Source organism: Terrapene carolina, unplaced genomic scaffold, assembly GCF_002925995.2.
Source record: "Terrapene carolina triunguis isolate 2854851 unplaced genomic scaffold, T_m_triunguis-2.0 Scaffold58, whole genome shotgun sequence".
NCBI lineage: Eukaryota > Metazoa > Chordata > Testudines > Emydidae > Terrapene > Terrapene triunguis.
Window position 1 is genome coordinate 57,928,648 of NW_020664409.1, and position 20,982 is coordinate 57,949,629.

At 37.6% G+C, this 20,982-nt stretch overlaps 1 protein-coding gene across 2 annotated transcripts in view; it reads right to left on the bottom strand.

Moving 5' to 3' along the window:
* The window catches only part of NCOA2 (nuclear receptor coactivator 2), a 275,696-nt gene that overhangs the window by 235,959 nt on the left and 18,755 nt on the right, over positions 1–20,982 (bottom strand). For both annotated transcript variants that reach the window (XM_026662482.1, XM_026662487.1), the window contains exon 2: positions 15,460–15,543. The gene's annotated coding sequence lies outside the window, so the exon portion shown is untranslated. The remainder of the gene's footprint in view (positions 1–15,459; positions 15,544–20,982) is intronic.

The following is a 20,982-nucleotide window of genomic DNA, read 5'->3' on the forward strand; positions in this document are numbered from 1 at the left end:
GGGGAGGAGGTCATAGGATTGCTACACTTACTTCTGTGCTGCTTCTGGCGGCAGCGCTGCCTTCAGAGCAGCGTGGCGGCTGCTGGCCAGGAGCTCAGCCCTGAAGGTACCGCCATTGCCAGCAGCAGCGCAGAAGTGAGGGTGGCATGATATCGTATTGCCTTACTTCTGCGCCATCACCAGCAGCTGCTTGCTGCATCCAGGGGAGGTTCCCGGAGGTGGGAGCATGGAGCCCAGTGCATGGTAGGATCCCTTTGCTGGGATGCCCTCAGCCCTGCCCCTCCCCGGCTCAAGGCCCAGCACCCAGGGGTTAAAAGGCTGGCTGGGGGCGGGGTGGGGGAGAGAGGCCACAGCGCCCCCTGACCACAGCACCCTGCGTAGTCACCCACCCATAAGGCCAGCCCTCCCTCCCCCTAAAAGTGACAACCCTCCATACCATGCCACCCTTCACTTCTGTGAAGCTGGTAGTGGCAACACTGCCTTCAGAGCTGGGTTCCCAGCCAGCAGCCACCGCCCTCCCGCTGCCCAGTTCTGAAGGCAGCACCACTGCCAGCAGCAGCGCAGAAGTAAGGATGGCAGTACTGCAACCTCCCTACAATAGCCTTGTAACCCCCGACAATCCCCTTTAGGGTTGGTACTCCCACGGTTTCAACACCGTGAAATTTCAGATTTAAATATCTGAAACGGTGAACTTTACTATTTTAAAAATCCTATGACCATGAAATTGACCAAAATGGACCGTGAATTTGGTAGGGCCCTACTTATATAGTTAGTGTTTAGGTGGCATTCAGGGCTTTGGCTTGGATCTAAAAAGCCTAGAACCTGACTACCTGAGAGATCACCTCTCTCCCCATGCCACATTACCGGAGTTGAGGGCAGCACCTGAGCTTGAATTTCCCCTCTAAGAGAGAAGGTGGCAGCAGGTTAGGCATTCTCCACAAAGGCCTCTCGTCTCTGGAACTCGTTTCTACTCTTGATCCAAAATAGCCCTAATCTCTTCACTTTCAGGGCATATATTTGGCAGGGCTTCTGCAGAGAGGTGAAGGCATGTAGAGTGGGATGGGGTATACACTGCTGTGGTATTTACTGGCCAGAATGTTACTTTTTATTTAAATGCTGCTCCACTATTCCTACTCTGGCACCATTATTTTCAGTAAATAATGAATGGTAGCCCCAGCAATAGCAAGATATCTAGTTTGAAGTTAAAAGCAGGCCAATTCTTCGGCCCCAGAAATACTTCAAATACAAGCTCATGAGCCTGCTTACTTCTGCTACAACCAACTAATCTTACTTCAGTATCCACCTTTCCCCAGAGCAAACAGAGGGTTTCTTGTGAATGAATTGAAATAAATTTTAAAATTAGCATTTGATGAGAATATTGTAAAGAATGCTGTACATTTTGTTTTAAAAAAATCTTTGTTCAATAATGTTATTAAAATGATTTCCCCCTCTCTTAGAAAGCATGGAAAAGTAAAAGTAAGATTTTTTTAAACTCTCCAGGCAGCCGGTGATTGTACTCTATTTCACCTACTTTCACCTCACAAAAAAACAAAAGAGAACAAAAAAAACCTTTGCGGTCAGGCCTCTAACTTTCACAGCTGTCACCAGTTACAAAAAACAAACCAAGCCCAACCCATCAAATATACATTTAAATTAAAAAACTGAATTGCTTGGGCCTTATTTTTGTAAATTATTTTTGAAACAGCAGTAAGTTACAATAATTATATGGTGAATTAAAAACATTAACCAAAGTTATTAAAAACTGAAATCTTAACTGAAATAAATGCATCTGATATGATATAAAATGATAATGGAACTACTGCACGATGGGCTATGCTCCTAGCAGTGCTGGAGCTCAGCCCACAACTCATTTCAAAACTTATGTTAAAAAAAGCTTCTGATATTTCTTAATATCTGCAATGCACAGCACACAGCTTGTCTCTACTCAATAATCCTAAAGAGACGCTAAGTGCAGTTTAAATGATTTATTCCACTAAGATTTTCATTGTAGTAATTTATACTTTATGACATCAGAAACCATAGATGTTCAAAAATGCAATTTAATTTGTAACAAAGATATACATAGCCTGCTAAAACATGGCTAAGTATGTTATGGATCTTTTAAAGGTGATCTGCAACAGAACTGTCCCTCCCCTCCCCTTTCCCCCCCCCCAAAAAAAACCAAGTGAGTATTATGCACTGAATGTCCAACATAAACAGAGTAAAAGGTAGAGTGAGTTCATTAGGGGGGAAAAGTTAGGTTTAAAGTTGCAAGCTCAAGATACTAATGGCTGAATGCTCCTCTTACTTTGTTCATATGGGATACTTTGTTCATATGGGAAATTTTTTACATTTTCAGATTAACTTTAAAATGTTTATACAGGTTAAACACAATGTATATAAATATGCAGAATGCTTGGTTTCCTTCTTTACACTGTCAAAATGCAGAACTTATGTGTGTTCATAATCTTAATATCATACAATAATTTATGAGTTTAAGGTATACCATTAACTTGAAATCTATTTTTTATAAAAAATGATTTAAAATTAGTTACAAGTACAACAACACCTCTCTGAGTCCTCCAGTCAATTTATGTGGTTTAATAATCATTTTCTTTTAAACAAAAAAGTTTCCTTTGTTGAAGCCTGAAGGATACACACAAACAAGAGTAAGCTAGCTTACTATACATATACAAAGGAAGTAGTGAAATTGACCATACACAAAGTGAAAGCTAATACACAAAATAAACAAAAACCACAACAAAATCAGTAGAATTAAAAATTAAGGTGTTACTTGTAACAAATAGTAAATTAAAAATAAAAACCCTCAGTGTGTTTTTTTAAGCTGAAAGTATCTCTTAAAAAACAAGCCCCATTTATGAAAATACTTGCTCACTAATCAAGTAACAATCTCATTTTAAAATAACATTCCCTACATGGGATTTTATTAAGAGATTATATATGTAGGCTCGGAAGGATTAGATTTTTGTTGGTAAATATCAGTATACATACACCAACCAATGAAAAAATATTTCCATTGATGATAACTGAAATTTACATATAGCAAATGCTACTTGAGAAAAATGCGACTTGAGAAGTTTTTAGAGTTTGATTTAAAGGTATTTACTTGGTATATTTTGACATTGACAGCTATAAAGGGTTAACTTTTTGAATTTCAATGTCTACTGTCATTAAATAATTGTCTGACCCCCCCCCCCACACACACACACACACAAGTTCCCACAGTTGTGGGAATTTAAGACAACAAAAACTGAAAAACAATTAACCCATAATTTTGCACAACTGAAAATTTAAATTGATAAATATTGAAAAAAAGTTTAAAATAAACATTATCCATCCTTTATTTAAAAAAAACAATAATCAAATTCTGCCACGCCTATACATATATAGTACCTATAGTAATTTACAGATATCCCATTTTCCTTGAGCTGAGCAAGACCGCACTGTATATTTCCCCCCACTCCAGAACTTCCAAGTGCATTTTGTTTCCTGATCTACTGGGCCCTAAAACAAATAAAATAATTCTACAGAGGATACAGAGAAAGTTTAACTGAATACTGAAGTGTTAAAGTAGAATTTCAGAGAGTACTTCCACAAAGATAATTTCACATTTCACAGGAGATGGAATTAAAAGGCTATATCTACCTACTTGATGTTTTATCTAACAATGTAAGCAAGCAAAATTACAGTTGACTCAAAACAATTTAGACTGATTCTCATTTAATAATATGGCAGGAGCCCGTTGATCACAGGTTTAGCTGGTAAACTCCCTCCAAGACTTTTCAAAATTCCACTGCTTCATGTCCTGCACAGCTAACAGAAAATATGGCCTCTTATTTGACTAGTGTTTTCTAAAATGGAAAGCAAAAATGAGTAATTGTTCTGTGCACCTATATAAACCCAACCACCATAAAATCTGAGCAATTCACAAACAGTAACGAATGTATCCTTACACCCACCCCTGTGAAAAATATGAGCCTCATTTTATAGATGGACAACTGAGGCATAGATGGTTGAAATGATTTGCTCAAGGTCACACAGGGAGTCTATGACAAAACTGCAAGCTGATAACTGATCTCTTGACTCCCTAGCCAGTGCCTAAAGCACAAGGCCATCCTTTCTCCCTAAGGCTACATCCCTTCCCTAACTCCTTTGGATATAATTATACATATAAGACAATTTTAGGGATTAAATGTGATTTCTACCACAAATTTAAATGACATTTTAGAGTTAAACCCCCAAATTCTCAACTATTTCCCTATATGGTTGGCTGCCACCTTACCAGAATTGTTTGTTGATGATGGTGCACTCCTAGACACTCAAAAGGCCTATAGAACAAATTTTCCTGGTTGGCTACCAACAAGCCTGCAAAAAGGTGCTCACCTGGCAATTGAGTATTCAGCACAGGAGTAGCTTGAGCTTGTGGCATCAGTAAAGAGCCACTGGAGCCCACCACTAGGTATTACATATAAGATACAAAATTAGCAGATACCAGGAATGAAGCAACATGACAAAATATGCAACTGACTATGTATGTCAGCTCATCTCAGTTATACAAAACTTAGTTTTGTGGAAAAATTATAGGTTGTTTCATTTTGTTTGTTTGTTTTTTTAAACACAGAAATTTTCAATTATAAAAATGCAAAAAAGATTCTTAACTCACCCTATGTACATGCATATCGTCATACAAAACCCTATGTTGGGCTATTTCACTCAACTTCTCCTTCCCCTCAAGATATTGTCACTATAACAAAACAACTAGGGCTATCGATTAATCACAGTTAACTCACACAATTAACTCCAAAAAATTACCGTGATTCATCGCAATTTTAATCAATCATACTGTTAAGCAATAGAATACCAAGTGAAATTTATTAAATGTTTTTGGATGTTTTTCTACATTTTCAAATATATTGATTTCAATTACAACACAGAATACAAAGTGTTCAGTGCTCACTTTATATTATTATTTTAACTCTAAAAAGTATAAACAAAAGAAATAATATTTTTCAGTTCACCTCATACAAGTACTATAGTGCAATCTCTGTCGTGAAAGTGCAATTTACAAATGTAGATTTTTTTTTTTGGTTACATAAATGCACTCAAAAACAAAGCAACATAAAACTTTAGAGCCTACAAGTCCACTCAGTCCTACTTCTTATTCAACCAATCACTAAGAGAAACAAGTTTGTTTACATTTACGGGACATAATGCTGTCTGCTTATTATTTACAATGTCACCTGAAAGTGAGAACAGACGTTCACACTTTTGAAGCCAGCATTGCAAGATATTTATGTGCCAGATATGCTAAACGTTCATATACCCCTTCATGCTTCGGCCATCATTGCAGAGGACATGCTTCCATGCTGATGATGCTCATTAAAAAAATAATGCATTAATTAAATTTGGGACTGAACTCTTTGGGGGAGACTTGTACGTCTCCTAGTCTGTTTTACTCACATTCTGCCATATATTTCATGTTATAGCAGTCACGGATGATGACCCAGCACGTGTTGTTTGTTTTAAGAACACTTTCACTGCAGGTTTGACAAAACACAAAGAAGGTACCAATGTGAGATTTCTAAAGATAACTACAGTACTCGACCCAAGATTTAAGAATCTGAAGTGCCTTCCAAAATCTGAGAGAGATGAGGTGTGGAGCATGCTTTCAGAAGTCTCAAAAGAGCAACACTCTGATGCAGAAACTACAGAACCCGAATTACCAAAGAAGAAAAATATCAACCTTCTGCTGGTGGCATCTGACTCAGATGATGAAAATGAACATGTGGCGGTCCATACTGCTTTGGATTGTTATCGAGCAGAACCGGTCATCAGCATGGACACCTGTCCTCTGGAATGATGGTTGAAGCGTGAAGGGACATATGAATCTTTAGCGCATCTGGCTCGTAAATATCTTGTGACAGCAGCTACAACAGGTGACTCTCACTTTCAGGTGACATTGTAAACAAAAAGCAGGCAGCATTATCTCCTGCATATGTAAACAAACTTGTTTGTCTGAGTGATTGGCTGAACAAGAAGTAGGACTGAGTGGACTTGTAGGCTCTAAAGTTTTACATTGTTTTGTTTTTGAATGCAGTTTTTTTCTACATTTATAATTTCAACTTTCATGATAAAGAGATTGTATGACAGTATTTGCAATGGGGGGAACTAAAAATACTTTTTTTTTTTAAGAGTGCAAATATTTGGAATAAAAAATTAATATAAACTGAGCACTGTACACTTTGTATTCTGTGTTGTAATAGAAATCAATATATTTGAAAATGTAGAAAACATCCAAAAATATTGAAATATATGGTATTCTATTATTGTTTAGCAACGTGATTAATCACGATTAAATTTTTTAATCACTTGACAGCCCTAAAAACAACAATTCCTTATTAACTGCTTCCTTGTTAGCAACAAGCAAAATCAATAAAAATACAGCAGAGACCTCTTCTGTAAATTCAACTAATGCAAATGAGAGAGTATTTTCAATTAGGAGTGCTACAGAACATCTCTTCTACAGTGATGATAGCAAGTTTACACTTGCTATTTTTTTTTTTTTTTTGGAGGTCCCTTATTCCCCTTTTTAAATCCAATCTTGGTAAAAAGGTGAGGCGGGGAGGGGATTTCCTTTTCCTAAGCAAGAGTAGGTGATGTTCCTCTTTCAATTACAGCAGTATAACTTTAGTGGAATTCTGTATTTGCACAAGTGTAACAGAACATAATATCATTCATATGACCAAATCATCACTAGATTTATAAACTTTTTTTTCACAAAATTAAAATAGTAAGAGTAGTCTAAAGATCATGTCAACATCAGTAGAAGTGTATTAATTTTTCATTACATTTAAAAAGAACTTTTTAGCTTTTTAAAAAAAGCATAACTGTATTCCTCACTTTGCTATGCACATAGTCGAAAGCTCACATTTTTGCTTTTCCCCAGGTTTTCTGTGCTAGTGACACATCTAACTACATGATACTCTGATCTTACGTACACAATTCTTTCAGGTCTTCAAGATGTTTAAATCAATCACTGTTTACACTGACTTGATCGAAGAGTGTTGAATGGAGAAGCCACTAGGTAAAAACACCCACAATGCATTAATAGCAATGGGAAACTCGTTTATATTAAAACCCTTGTAGTCAAATATATTTAATTTCTATTACCAGTTATGGACAATTTAAGTGGCTGATATGAAGAGTTCACAGCCATGGAGCAATCTTCTCAGACCCACCCACCACCTCTCTACTAATTTTTGTGTAGATACATATTTTGTCACAGAAACTTGGTGGAATGATGATAATCAATGGGACACGGTAATACCAGAGTACACAATATACAGGAATGAAAGAGTATGTCATGCTGTGGGGGAGTGGCATTATACGTGAAAGAAACAGTAGAGTCAAATATAGTAAAACTCTTCGATTAATCAAACTGCCACTGATATGGATACAAATTCCATGCTTGAACAGTTAGAGTATAGCTGCAGGAATATACTACTGACCACCTGACCAGGATGGTGACAGAGACTGTGAAATGCTCAGATAGATTAGAAAGGCTACAAAAATAAAAATCCCCCATTATTATTGGGTTTTCAACTATCTCCATATTGACTGGGTACATGTCAGGATGGGATGCAGAGATAAAATTTCTAGATACCATTAATGACTACTTCTTGGAGCAGCTCCTGGAACCTATAAGGGGAGAGGAAATTCTTGCTTTAGTCCTAAGTAGTGCACAGGATCTGGTCCAAGAGGTGAATATAGCTGAACCGCTCAGTAATACCAATTATAATGTAATTAAATGTACCATCATTGTAGGAGGGGAAATACCAAAGAAACCCACTACAGTAATATTTAACTTAAAAAAAAGGGAACTACACAAAAATGAGGAAGCTAGTTAAACAGAAACTAAAAGGAATAGTCACAAGAGTGAAATGCCTGCATCCTGCATGGAAACTATTTAAAAACACCATAATATATGCTCAAACTAAATGTATACCCCAAATAAAAAACAAAAACAAAACAGTAAGAGGACCAAAAAATGACACCATAGCTAAACTACAAGAGTAAAAGGGGCTGTTAGAGGAAAAAAGGTATCATTTAAAAACTGGAAGTCAAATCCTACTGAGGAAAATAGAAAGCATAAATTCTGACAAGCAGAGTGTAAAAGTGTAATTAGGCAGGCCAAAAGAGAATTTGAAGAACAACTAGCAAAAGACACAAAAACCAAACAGCAAAATTTGTTTTTAGTATCTCAAAAGCAGGAAGCCTGCCAAACAATCAGTGTGGCTATTGGATGGTCAAGATGCTAAAGGACCACTTAAGGAAGACAAGGCCGCTGTGGAGAAGCTAAATGAATTCTCTGCATCAATCTTCACTGCAGAGGATGTGAGGGAGATTCCTAAACCTAAAGCATTCTTTTAAGGTGACAAATCTGACGAACTGTCCCTGATGGAAATGTCAGAGGTGGTTTTGGAACACATTGATGAATTAGAGTAATAAAATCACCAGGACCAGATTGTATTCACCCAAGAATTCTGAAAGAACTCAAATATGAAATTGCAGAACTACTAATTGTGGTCCATGACCTGTTGCTTAAATCAACCTCTGTACCAGATGACTGGAGAATAGGTAATGTAATACCAATTTTTTAAAATGGGCTCCAGAGGCAATCTTGGGAATTACAGACCTGTAAACCAAATTTCAGTATCAGGCAAATTGGTTGAAACAATAGTAAAGCACAAAATTATCAGACACGTAGATGAGCCCAATTTTCTGGGAAGAGGTAACACTGCTTTTGTGTTTTGTGTAAAGGGAAATCATGTTTCACCAATCTATTAGAATTCTTTGAAGGGGTCAATAAACATGTGGACAAAGGTTATCCAGTGGGAAGGTCCCTCAATAAAGGCTCTTAAGCAAAGTAAGCAGTCATGGGATAAGAGGGAAGGTCCCCTCATAGATCACTGACTGGTTAAAAAGACAGGAAACAAAGGGTAGGAATAAATGGTCAATTTTCACAGTGGAGAGAGGTAAATAGAAGGGTCCCTCTAGGATCTGTACCGGGACTGTTCAACATATTCATAAATGATATGTGTAGAGGTGTAAACAGTGAGGTAGCAAAGTTTGCAGATGATACTAAATTACTCAAGATCATTAAGTCCAAAGTTGACTGCAAAGAGTTGCACAGGGATTTCATAAAACTGGGTGATGGGGCAACAAAATAGCACATGAAAACTGATGTTGATAAATGCAAAATAATGCACACTGGAAAACAGTCTCAAAACAAAATGATAAGGGTCTAAATTAGCTGTTACCACTCAAAAAAGATCTTGTAGTCATTGTGGCTAGTTCTCTGAAAATATCTGCTTAATGTGCAGCAGCAGTCAGAAAAGCTAACAAAATGACAGAATGTTAGAATCATTAGGAAGAAGATAGATAAGACAGTAAATGTCATAATGCCACTATAAATCCATAGTACCCCCACATCATGAATACCGAAGGCAGTTCTGATTGCCCCATCTCAGAAAAGATATATTAGAATTGGGAAAAGTACAGAGAAGGGCAACAAACATTATTGGGGGGTATGGAACAGCTTCCATATGAGGAGAAATTAAAAAGACTTGGACTGTTTATCCTAGAAAATAGACAACCGGGGGGTAGGAGGGAAGGAGAGAATATGATGGAGGTCAATAAAATCATGAATGGTTTGAAGAAAGTGAATTGGGAATTGTTATTTACTCCTTCACATAACACAAGAACCAGAGCCCTCCAATGAAATTAACACACAAAGGAGGTTTAAAACAAAACATAAGGAAATACTTCTTCACATAACGCACAGTCAACTTGTGGAACTCGTTTTTAGGGGTTGTTGTGAAGGCCAAAAGCGTAACTGGGTTCAAAAAAGAATTAGATAAGTTCATGGAGGATAAGTCCATCAATGGCCATTAACCAAGATAGTCAAGGGCACAACCCCATGCTCTGGGTATTCCTAAATCTCTGACTACCATATGCTGGGATTAAACAAGGGATGGATCACTCAATAATTGCCCTATTCTGTTCATTCCCTTTGAAACATGTTACCAACCACTGTCAGACACAGGATACTGGGCTAGATGGACCATTGGTCTGATGGACTACTGGCTAGTCTTATGTTTTAAGTGATACTAATCAACAATGAAAAATAAGACTGAAAAAATTCAGCTAGAGCCTAAATTCAAAGACTTCCCATTAAAAATCTTTATGAAGAGGAACCAAACAAAAAAAATAAATAAATAGAAAATTAATTAACCCTGTGTGAAATTTCACACCCATTGGCCACTTTCTTCTAGAGAAAAACAGGTATTTATGCATTTCAAGCCCATTTCGAATGCAACCTAACTACAGAGTTTTTACCAGGCACTTTCCTAATACGGTCCCTGCCCCACAGCACTTACCATTTCAACAGATAAAGAAAGATGTGAGAAAGGGAGTCATCCCCCTTTTAAGGGTGAGAGATTTGCCCAGGTCACACAGAAAACCTGTGACAGATCAAGGAACTGAACCCAGATCTCCTAAATCCAAGCCCAATGCTTTAGCCATTGGATCATCACTCCTTCTCCTGGTTTAAAATTAAGGTGTGTCTACTGGAGCACCAAAATACCATTAGGAAGAGAACCACATTTTAGCCTGTTCTTGTTGGCAAGGTGCTAGTATAGTTATCCTCACCATTGGCGGTCAAGGATGAACTGATTTGCTGGCTAATGACCCTCCTAAACTATTTTACATACTCCTAGACTGGTCATCACTGTAGCTTCTAAACACAACATAAAAGGCTAGATGTAGTACCTTACTGCAGTAAAAGTACCAAACAATGTAAGAGGGGCAGAATATGGCCCGTAGTAATAAAACTAGTATAGTGCTGTCCAAAAAGTGACTTCAGGGTGAATTCTTCTCCCCCCGCCCCGACCCCGCCCAAGATATTGCAGGCTTTTTAATGCAGATTTATAATATACATGTAATATCTATACTTTGTGTGTATGAATATTAGTATGTCTCACCTTTGTTTATGGTGGGACGGCTACAGCATGATTTTGTACAACAGTTTTAACACAGTTTGTCCAGTCCACAACAGCAGAGAAAGTTACTTCATATTATCTACTATCCAGAACCATATTTGAAACAAATTTCAACATATCTGTAGACAGAAATGGAAGCTACAATTCAATCACCTCTTGTACAATAGTGTAATACTGCTGTAGCCAAACATTTAAATTATTTGAAAGGAGAGAAATAACTTCACAAAAAAGTCAGAGTCAATTTGCAGGTTTTCAATGGAACCATTATATTTTTAAGAGCTAAGTATCTTTATTTTTTTTTTATGAAAGATTAAAAAGGAATTTAATTTACATAATAGAAGTGTTTCCCTCCCTTCCTGCAGATATGATTCATGGAACTCCATGCTATTTTGATAAAGCGTTTCAGGGGAGGGGAAGGATGGGAAGAGGATGAGCTAAAAATGTGTAAAGGGGAACTTCTAAATGTGCACACTAAAATCTGGTATTTGAGCAACATGCCAGTCACAAATGGCTATAGACACACTACTCAAACTTTGGAAAATACACTCGCTCGTATGATCAGTTTCCTTAAAATCCCCAAGAGAAATTATTCTGGTCAAGTACACAGGATCCTAGAAAAATGTTTAAATGATTAAGGTATAATTAACTTCTTTTTAAAGCCCTGGTCTACACTACAAATTTATATTAGTCTAACTACATCACTTAGGGATATGGAAAATCCACTGCCCTGAATGATGCAGTTATACCAACTGAACTCCTGGTGTAGACAGTGCTATGTTGACGCAAGGAGCTTCTCCCGTCAATGTAGCTACTGCCTCTCAGGGAGGTAGAGTACCTACAATGATGGGAGAAACTCTACCGTCGGCATAGGTAGCATATTCACTAACCACTGCAGCTCTGCAAGTGTGGGCAAGCCCAAAGCCGATAAGACTTTAGTGATGATAGTTCATTTTGAAACTGGATACAGAATAAAGCCAAAGTTTATTTAAAAATAAGTTGTATAACTTTTCACAATAAATCTTTTCATATAAAAAATAAGGTTGCAATGGCACTTTGCCAGACATTAGCTTAATAAACTTGACCTTCACTTGGTACTTTAGCCAGTAAAGTTAGTTTTCTGTTTGAGTATCTGCTACTTTAATGCCCGGGCATTGTGGCATCATTATAAAAATAGAAATTCAACCACATTAACATACAGACATGTGTCTGTGGATCTTTAATTTACTGTACTGTAAAGCTGCCAGATAAACAGATCAGTGCAATTCAATTTTCAGAAAACCAAGGCAAAATCTACTGGCCTTGATCCAAGTTATCAGTGTCATTGTCAAGCCCTATATTTAATTAATACTATTTACTGTCAAGATCTGAGTTGGACAGATCTTTCACGAGCCTCAATTTGGAGGCTAAGGGCAGGCACTGAGGAATATTTGCCTGAGTAAATGTATGTCATCTTCCTTGATGATACAAGTGCTCAGTTGTCCTGTTCTTGACCCCGTAGCATTCCCAGGCTCTAACATTGATGACACAGTGCAATCAATCTACATCACATATCTATATATGTGTGTGTGTGTGTGTGTGCGCACGCACACACACACACAGATTTTCCTCTGAGGATGGCTCTTTCTTCTGCAAACGTGTATATACTGTGCCTTTGTTAATATAAAAAGGTTGTGACCAAAATAAGGAATAAAATAAAAAAAAATTATTCAAGGCCCATTATTCAGCTATAATTTAATCCACTTGTTAAATATTGGTTAAGTTAGTTTCCAGTTATCCTCTTATTTCCAAAATACTTTTCATTTAATTCATTTTAAACTAAAAAGTTAAAAGTAACTATCTTAATGTAGCTACTTAAGAAAAGAGGATCTCAAACATAGGTGTTTATCTTTTAAAACAGTCCTATTCACATATAATATTTCATATTCACATTTCTCCAACACAATAAGCAGCTCAGTTGCACAGCACCTGCTCCCATGCAACAAATCCATTGAATTTATTGTGAGTTTTACATGTGTGGAGACTGTATGCTCAGAACCGGAGACAGACTTGTATATTATTTAAAACTATAATTTATTTTTTAAACAATCTGCTTCCCATTAACTTAATTTATATTTTTGCTATTCACAGGGTTTTTTTAAAACAATAAGTTTAACACTTCAATAATTGATCTTCTTTGATTTCACAGGGACGTCAAAGTGTTAAATTTATGGTATCACAATCATTTGCACATCACAAAAAAACAGAAAGGTCAATGCCCACTACCAATGGCTGGAAATTGATCAATGGGATGCACCCGTCTAATCTTAACAGAAGATCACTGCTCAGAGTTTCAAATAAAGGTGAAAGGCCCTGTGGTCACTGCCAATATGCCCTGCAGAAAATTTCTTTCCAGACCCCAGATTAGGCAATCATATTAACCCTGTTTGTGTGAAAATCACTATACCTAACCATCTAATTCAACCTTGATATAGCACTGGTGTACAAGTAATTGTTTATTTTTCCTTGAATACTAGTAAACCAGATTTTTCTACTACCAAGAACAGAGAATTCTGATCATATTTGGAGAAAAACAAAACTTCTCACTTATTTTTAATGTCAAAGAATGGTCATGTGTTCTTCTACTGCCTCGTTTGAATTTTTTTTTTTAACCTAAATCTCTATACATATATGCTGCAATAAGATCCTCATATACTCCTCTTCAAACTTCTAATTAAAACACAGCAAAGATTCTTTATACCTTTGATCAATTAGTAGACTTTATTTTATTCCAATTTATTATACATCTTCTCCAGAATTTGTATATCCCTCTGGAAAGAAGGTGCTCATAAATGGTTGCAATACCAGGTATATAAATTATGCTACCATAAAGCTTTTTATGAACTGCAAAATACCACACATACTTTAAGATTTTCACTTACTAATTGTTTTGATTTTTGAAATGAGGGAAAGCACTACTCAAAATGTTTAGGAAAACAGATGTATTACAGAATTTTCCTGTCTATAGAGAGACTGTGACCTGCATATTATAATTATGCACATCAAATTAATAATGAGCTTCCTAGAAACACACAGTTTAAGTTCTGCAATTTGTGGTACAATAGTTTAAATTAAGAAAGACAGGTTAATATATGTTTATACGATTTAATTGAATATCAGATTATAAACTTTCATTGAATGAATCTGAATTAAGAATTATTCTGACTAAATAAATAGTTAAGAAAAGCAAAAAAGAGGTAGCATACAATCCATTTAGTCTTTGTATATATTAATCTTTGTGGTATTTTCATTTACTGACGATAAAGAAAAGTGGATTTTTTTGTTGTTTTTATTTATTTATTTATTTATTTTTAAGGAAAATTCTTTTTGCTCTCCAAAATTTGCTTAATATAACTGTAAAAGATGAAAAGATACCCGACACAGATATACATATTTTAGCCCATAATTTTTTAATGTTTTTCAAACTGCTAAACACATTAAGAACCCTGTTACTTAGCGTAACTACCTACCTGCATACTTAAATATGTGCAAGTCTCAAAAATGCGCATTTATAATTAGTCTTCAGTAAGTCATTCTACAACGCATTAAAGGGAATATATTTTCTTGGGAATCCTGAAAGGGATCTCACACAAAAAGAAAAAAAAAATGTCTCTAGATTTTATACAGAACCTTCTAAATTAGTATGGAGTACCTTTCTTACGTTAAACAAGCCTAAAATAAAATATAGTATTTATCTTCTGCTGCTAAGTTTTGTTAAACTACAAAATTATCATCAATTTAAAACAAGCTACAGGAGAGGAGGTCTCTTTTTACTCACTATCAGAGGTATTATCCCTTCTCGTGAATGGATTCAGACAGGTATATCATTCCTGAGCAATTAGTTGTTTGGTTGTCATTATATTTGTTTCAGCCACAATGTAAGTAGTTTATTAGTGCTGGTAGAAGGAAAGAGTTCTATTTTTGCAACATAACCTTTTACTATAAGAAAGACCACACATTTGGAAAGTAAAAAGTCCATTAGGTAGATGATAAAAGTATTTATTTGGTTTAATCTTAAAATATACTACTCCTTGAGTAGCTTCAGCATATATTTGCTTACTTTCTTTCCCAACACAGAACCTCATCCTGGATCCTACGCTCTTGTGAATAGTCCTTACATGAGTAGTCCAGCCAAAAATATTTTCACAAAATGGGCCTTTGAAATTTTCTTTTCGTACTCGCATTTTATTAATTAGTTTGTATGTTATCTAAGACAGGTGTTTTTATGTCTGTGCCCTAAATATTCATATAAAAATTCCTTACTTGATCATCAAATTCTCTACTGAAGGAGCTATAACTGTAACAACAGTATTTAAATGTATATAGTTCATAGATAACTCACCAAGACTCAGTGAGGCAGTCAAATCAGTTCTGTAGGTCATGTGTGTGTGTGTGAGCTTCAGTACTCAGATACATCTCAAGTGTGCTATAAACAAAAGTAAAAGAGAAATGTTAGTCTTTTTGAATAGAGAAATTGAAATTACATTAATATTACAGTATGTTTAACATAATGTACTGATCATTAACTGAGAAAGAGAACATTATAAACTTTGCAGTATAATATCTGGTTCAGAGATCATGGTATAATCCTGTGCAGCTGTCTGAATTACTCCATATACACACCATTCCCTTTACAGGAATTACTGCTGACTGCATGCAAACCCATGGTGATAGCAACTAATAGGTGAAAATTAATTTGAACCCTGTGTACTTTATTTTCTGTGAAAATAAGTCCAGGATAACCAAGATTCTCAACTAGCTGTTCCTCACATATATCAGAACTCTAATCCTTTCTTAAAAATCAGAACCTGAAGCAGAGTTTACCAAATCAGTGTAGAAAATCTCCATGACAGCTACTGCTTCCTTTATTTGTTGGTCTGATTTGCTTTTTAAACAAACGTAGGGTCTAAAATCTCTAAAAATAGGAACTATTATAAAAAAGCCTTGAGTCAATATTAAAAACTTAAACTTCTTGAAAATTATATCCACATTCAGTAAATTCAGTTATTCTCCACTCTTCAAAGTCCACTTTAAAGCAAACATTTCTGGCCTGAGTGACGGAAGCATTACAGTTAGCCAACAAATGAAAAAATATGCATTTGCAGTAGCCTTTAGATTCCAGGAGAACAGAGGACAAGCATTTCTGTACCAAAGCAGTGTCCAGTCTTTCAGAGAAAAGGAGGTGCAATATTCTTCTTGGGGTACTTGCTCATGTCTATGGGCAGCGGATGGAGCCCCACTTTGGGAAGGCTAAACCCCGGCTCCGCCTCTTCCACTCACACACCCCACCCCCACCCCCGCAGCCAGAGCCCCAAGACCCCTTTCCCCCTCCCATGGCCGGAGCCCCGAGGCCCCCTGCCATGCCCCCTGCAGCCTGAGCCCTGAAACCCCCTCTCCCCTCCATGGCCAGAGTCCCGGGACCCCCTGCCTCTCCCTCCCCTCCCCCGCCCCAGGGCCAGAGGAGCCCTGGGCCAGCCAGAGCCCTGAGTCCCTCGCCACAACCTGCTCAGAGGAGCCCCAGGGTGGCTGGAGTCCCCATAGCTGCACCTCACCTCCGCAGACCCCAAGCCACCCTGTGAAAATTCAAAAGCTCTTCTCTCTTCCGGAAGAAGAACCTGAGCTTTTGCTATGCTCCATGCAGGTTCTGGGGCGGCTGAGGAGGCGGTATGTGTTACTCAGCATCCTGGGCTCATCAGTAATCTCCCTGGAGTCCACGGAGATTACTAATGAACCTCTGGAGTGGCGCACATATGTGCCAGTATAAGGGGCGCTGCCGGCTTCCACCTCCCTCAGTTCCTTTTACCGCCAGTGACGGTGCTGGAACATCTCCTTGCTTGGGCGAGCTTTCCTGTCTCTACAGTGTCTAACAACTATATACAACAAATTCACTACTAAAGCGTAATCAGTTTTGTTCCCTCCAAGGCCTCAGCAGAGGCTCACTATCCGATGCCTTTCTCCTGTTTTGGTCAGGAGACCTGATGTACGCCTTCCCGCCAATTCCGCTTATCAACAAAGTCCTCTCAAAAATCAAGAGGGACAAGGCATGGGTCATTATGATTGCCCCAGCATGGCCTCGCCAGCATTGGTTCAGCATGCTCATGGACCTGGCGGTTGCAGCCCCGTGTCCACTTCCCAGCCGCCCGGACCTACTCTTGCAGGATCATGGTCGACTCCTGCACCCAAACCTCCTTCTGGCATTGGTGCATGTAGTGAGCACACACACCTACAATGGACTGGACATGAGCAACATATCTTGAAGAACAGTTACAAAAGGTAACCGTTTTTTATTAACTTCACTCTATCATCCACATAACCTTTATAAACAGATTCTGTTTGAGGGCCAGATGGCATTTGTACACACCAAACAAACTACCAAAGAAGCATTTACACCACACCAATACTACCCTTACTTCTCATTCTGACTGACAAGAAAAACAGAAGTATGAATTAAAGCTGCGCACCTATATTCTAAGACTTATGTAAGGCATCCCCCCCCAAAAAAAAACAAACAAAAAAAAAAAAAAAAGTGCTTTGAGGAAAATGGTATTTAGAGCGTGGGAAGAATTACATTCTTGATGATGGTCCTATTCACCTATATACCTTTTAAAAATAAACTTTTAACTTTTTAAACTTTTTACACTCACAAGTGGTATATCACCCAGTAATTGGCCATTCTTAGAAGCTATCACCAAGGAATAGATGACAATCTGGACAATACGTTTACATGCACTGCAATTAATTTGGTAGGTGTTTTGGATACATATATTTCCACTACAGCATTTAAAAAGCATGTTGGTACTAGAGAACACAAATATGTGGTACTTTAAGTTTGTCTTCATTCCTGCTTGAGTAACAAGTTTGGTTTGATTTAAGTATCTGTAACCCTGTTTTATAGTGACAACTAATACAACTAGAGGAAGAGATGGTTCAGAAGATTGGTGCAAAGATAAAATGACTAATCTTTAAACATTTGAAAAATATTATCAGACGCCTACAAGCCAGAGGCAGATAGCAAAGTTTAGTCTGTCCCTAATGAGGCAGGTCCAGGGACACTACTACAGCTCCAGTCATCAACCACTGAGAAAGCGGAAGAGAGTGCTGGATGCTGTCCCTAGAACCTAGCTGGGAAACTCCATTTTTCATAGAAGTGTTTCATCTGAAGGTTCTCTCTGGAGCCAGAAGGACGGTGTAGGTAGAGGAGGCTGTCTTCTCCACCTTCCCTTGAACACTATCACCAATCAGTCTCCTGATTTTTGTAGGGGATGAGATTTGCTACTCTAACTCTCTTCCCAGCTTCCTGGCTGCTACAAGGTGTGGATGGGAGAATACAAGGGAATGTTCTCCACTACTCTCCTCCTCCAAAGTCATTTTTGGGTCATCTTCTCTTTTTTGAATAGATCCAGAACCATCTTCTTCTGCTCTTCATAGCAAAGTGAAATTAACCTGATTCTTGACAACTTCACTGCAGCCCATGTGGTTCCAAATAGCAGCAGTGGAACTGACCAGTATTTATTAAATTCAATCTGTCCCACTTCGCAAAGTCATGAGAAATAGCAGAGGCATGGGAGCGGTCTGTCTGAAGACTACGACAACACTCGATGGAAAGGCTCACAATGGGAAGGTTATCGTCACAACTTAAATTCTGTAGAAACTAGTCACTTAGCTTGTGCTCCAGAACAGAAATGTAATTGGGGCATTCAAGATAATTGAAAAAATATGGAATTAGTTAATTTTAATGAAAAGTGTCAGCTAGGCGTGGAGCCTGGAATTCTCTTGTTGGCCAGAGAATAGGTACCGTATGAACATATTCGCACCAACTCACCCTCCCAATGTGTCTCAACTGTAACATAGGTTGTTGGGGAGAAAATTTCTCAGAGGGAGAGGGAAGTTTAGCATCTTTGCACATCCATTCCTTGACTTAGATACTGAATTGCAAACAAAGATGCCACTGTCAATTGTGGTGATGGTTCTTGGGACGCAGAAACTCGTCTCAAGAAAACCAGATGGAAACCACCCAATTCATATCAAACAGGTGACTCATCAGCTCTTAAATTTGAATTCAGTGTTTGTATTACGGTAGTTCTCAAAGGCAACAATCAGGATCAGGGCCCCTTTGTGCTATTATTACATGTATATTATAGCAGCCTAGAGCCCCTGTCATGGACCAGGCTCCCACAGTGCTAGATGCTGTACAGACACAGAACAAGAAGACAGGCTAGGTACTGTACAAAACACATGAATAGACAGCATCTGCCCTGAAGACCTTACAGTCTAAGAACAGTGGTAAACTTTCAGTCATTAGCCAGGGCTGTATTTGAACTAGAGGTGAAAGATACCATGACTGGGCAGAGGGACTCAGTAGGACATCTCGTTATCCCAGGGAAACCTTTTTAAAGCTAAACAGGAAAACAAAATATAGCTGATATATCCCAGGTGTAGCCAATATTACACATTTTTATTATTTTGAACAACTCTTCCACTCAAGCTGCAATATCCCTTCCATGCACAATGCAATCACAATGGAACATCATTACACACCAAGTACATATGGCAGTGCTGAAGGTGCATTTTCCCCCAATGTCTGTAGTAGCTGACCCACCAGTTAAACAATTAACATCAAACTTCTGTGTACTACTGCTTAATTGAGAACAAGACAGTGAATGACTATCTCTCTCAGAGATGCACCCAGAAGAGATCCCCATCTTGAGTGGGCAAGAGAAGTGAATTAAATATTTCTGTCTTTGGTCATATACATTTAGTCTTCAGACTCTTGCAACATGAGCATTAACAGCAACAAAAAATTAAAACAAAACTATGTAATTAGAGCTACAGTATCTTTACAGTAATTAAAGAATCAATAGGTCAGCCCTCAAAAAAAAAATCCTAACATTTTGGCACTAAAAAATTAAAATATTATAGTCCTGACTTTAATAGTTACAAGAAAAAAGATTGAGTTAAAGTGAACTTTCATACTGGAGAACACTTTCAAAAAGTCTTGAAATAAATAAAAAAAAGTCTGTTTACCTATAGCATTCTTATAACCTTTTCCTTGTCAGAGAATTTGTGCTGGAGACTCGGATATGAAAATAACAGGTGAGCTAGCCTTTCATCTCTAAAGACGCAAGTTTAATTTTGTGCATCAAGTGTAACAAGTAAAATTATTTTGATGGTCTACATGCACATATTTGTGGACATATCTGTATAACATAAGCACTCAGTCAGCATGTCTTGAAATTTCTGGTGAGAGGCCCAAAGACAGAAATAACAGAGGTGCTACAGGGCAAAAACGGGAGAGTTGTGTAGACAAGCTTGCACGTGTCTCCCATTAAACTAGACAGTATTGTCAGTCTCTCACTTCCATGAGTACTAAGAATACATCCTCTTGAAACATTTTTTAAAAGAGCTTTTCTCTTCACAGGCCCACTTTTACCTCATCCTGCTGTTGTCATAACGATGAATCAGTTAGCTGGTGAGAACATCCATGACAAAAAGTTAGTGGAAAAATACGTTATTAAACTTATCTGCGACCAAGATTCTCTCTAAGAACATTTGATTTAAAAACAAGTACCTCCAATATCATTAGTAGGCAATAGATAACTGACACACTAAACTGCTTTTGTGGGAGTGTTTAAAATTAATATGTAGTACGCACTAGAGGTGCCATATTGACAGAACTAAAATACTAAATCCCATATTCACACACAGCAGAAATACAGCATGTTCAGATGTGCGAGCTACCATAACATATGCCTTAATTCCTAATAGGCAAGAAATTATTTCAGTCTCCATAAACATTCTTCAATCCTGGACTTCCCCACTGAACCAGTCGCTAAGAGTGCCAACTGTGATATTCCCAGTTGAAATC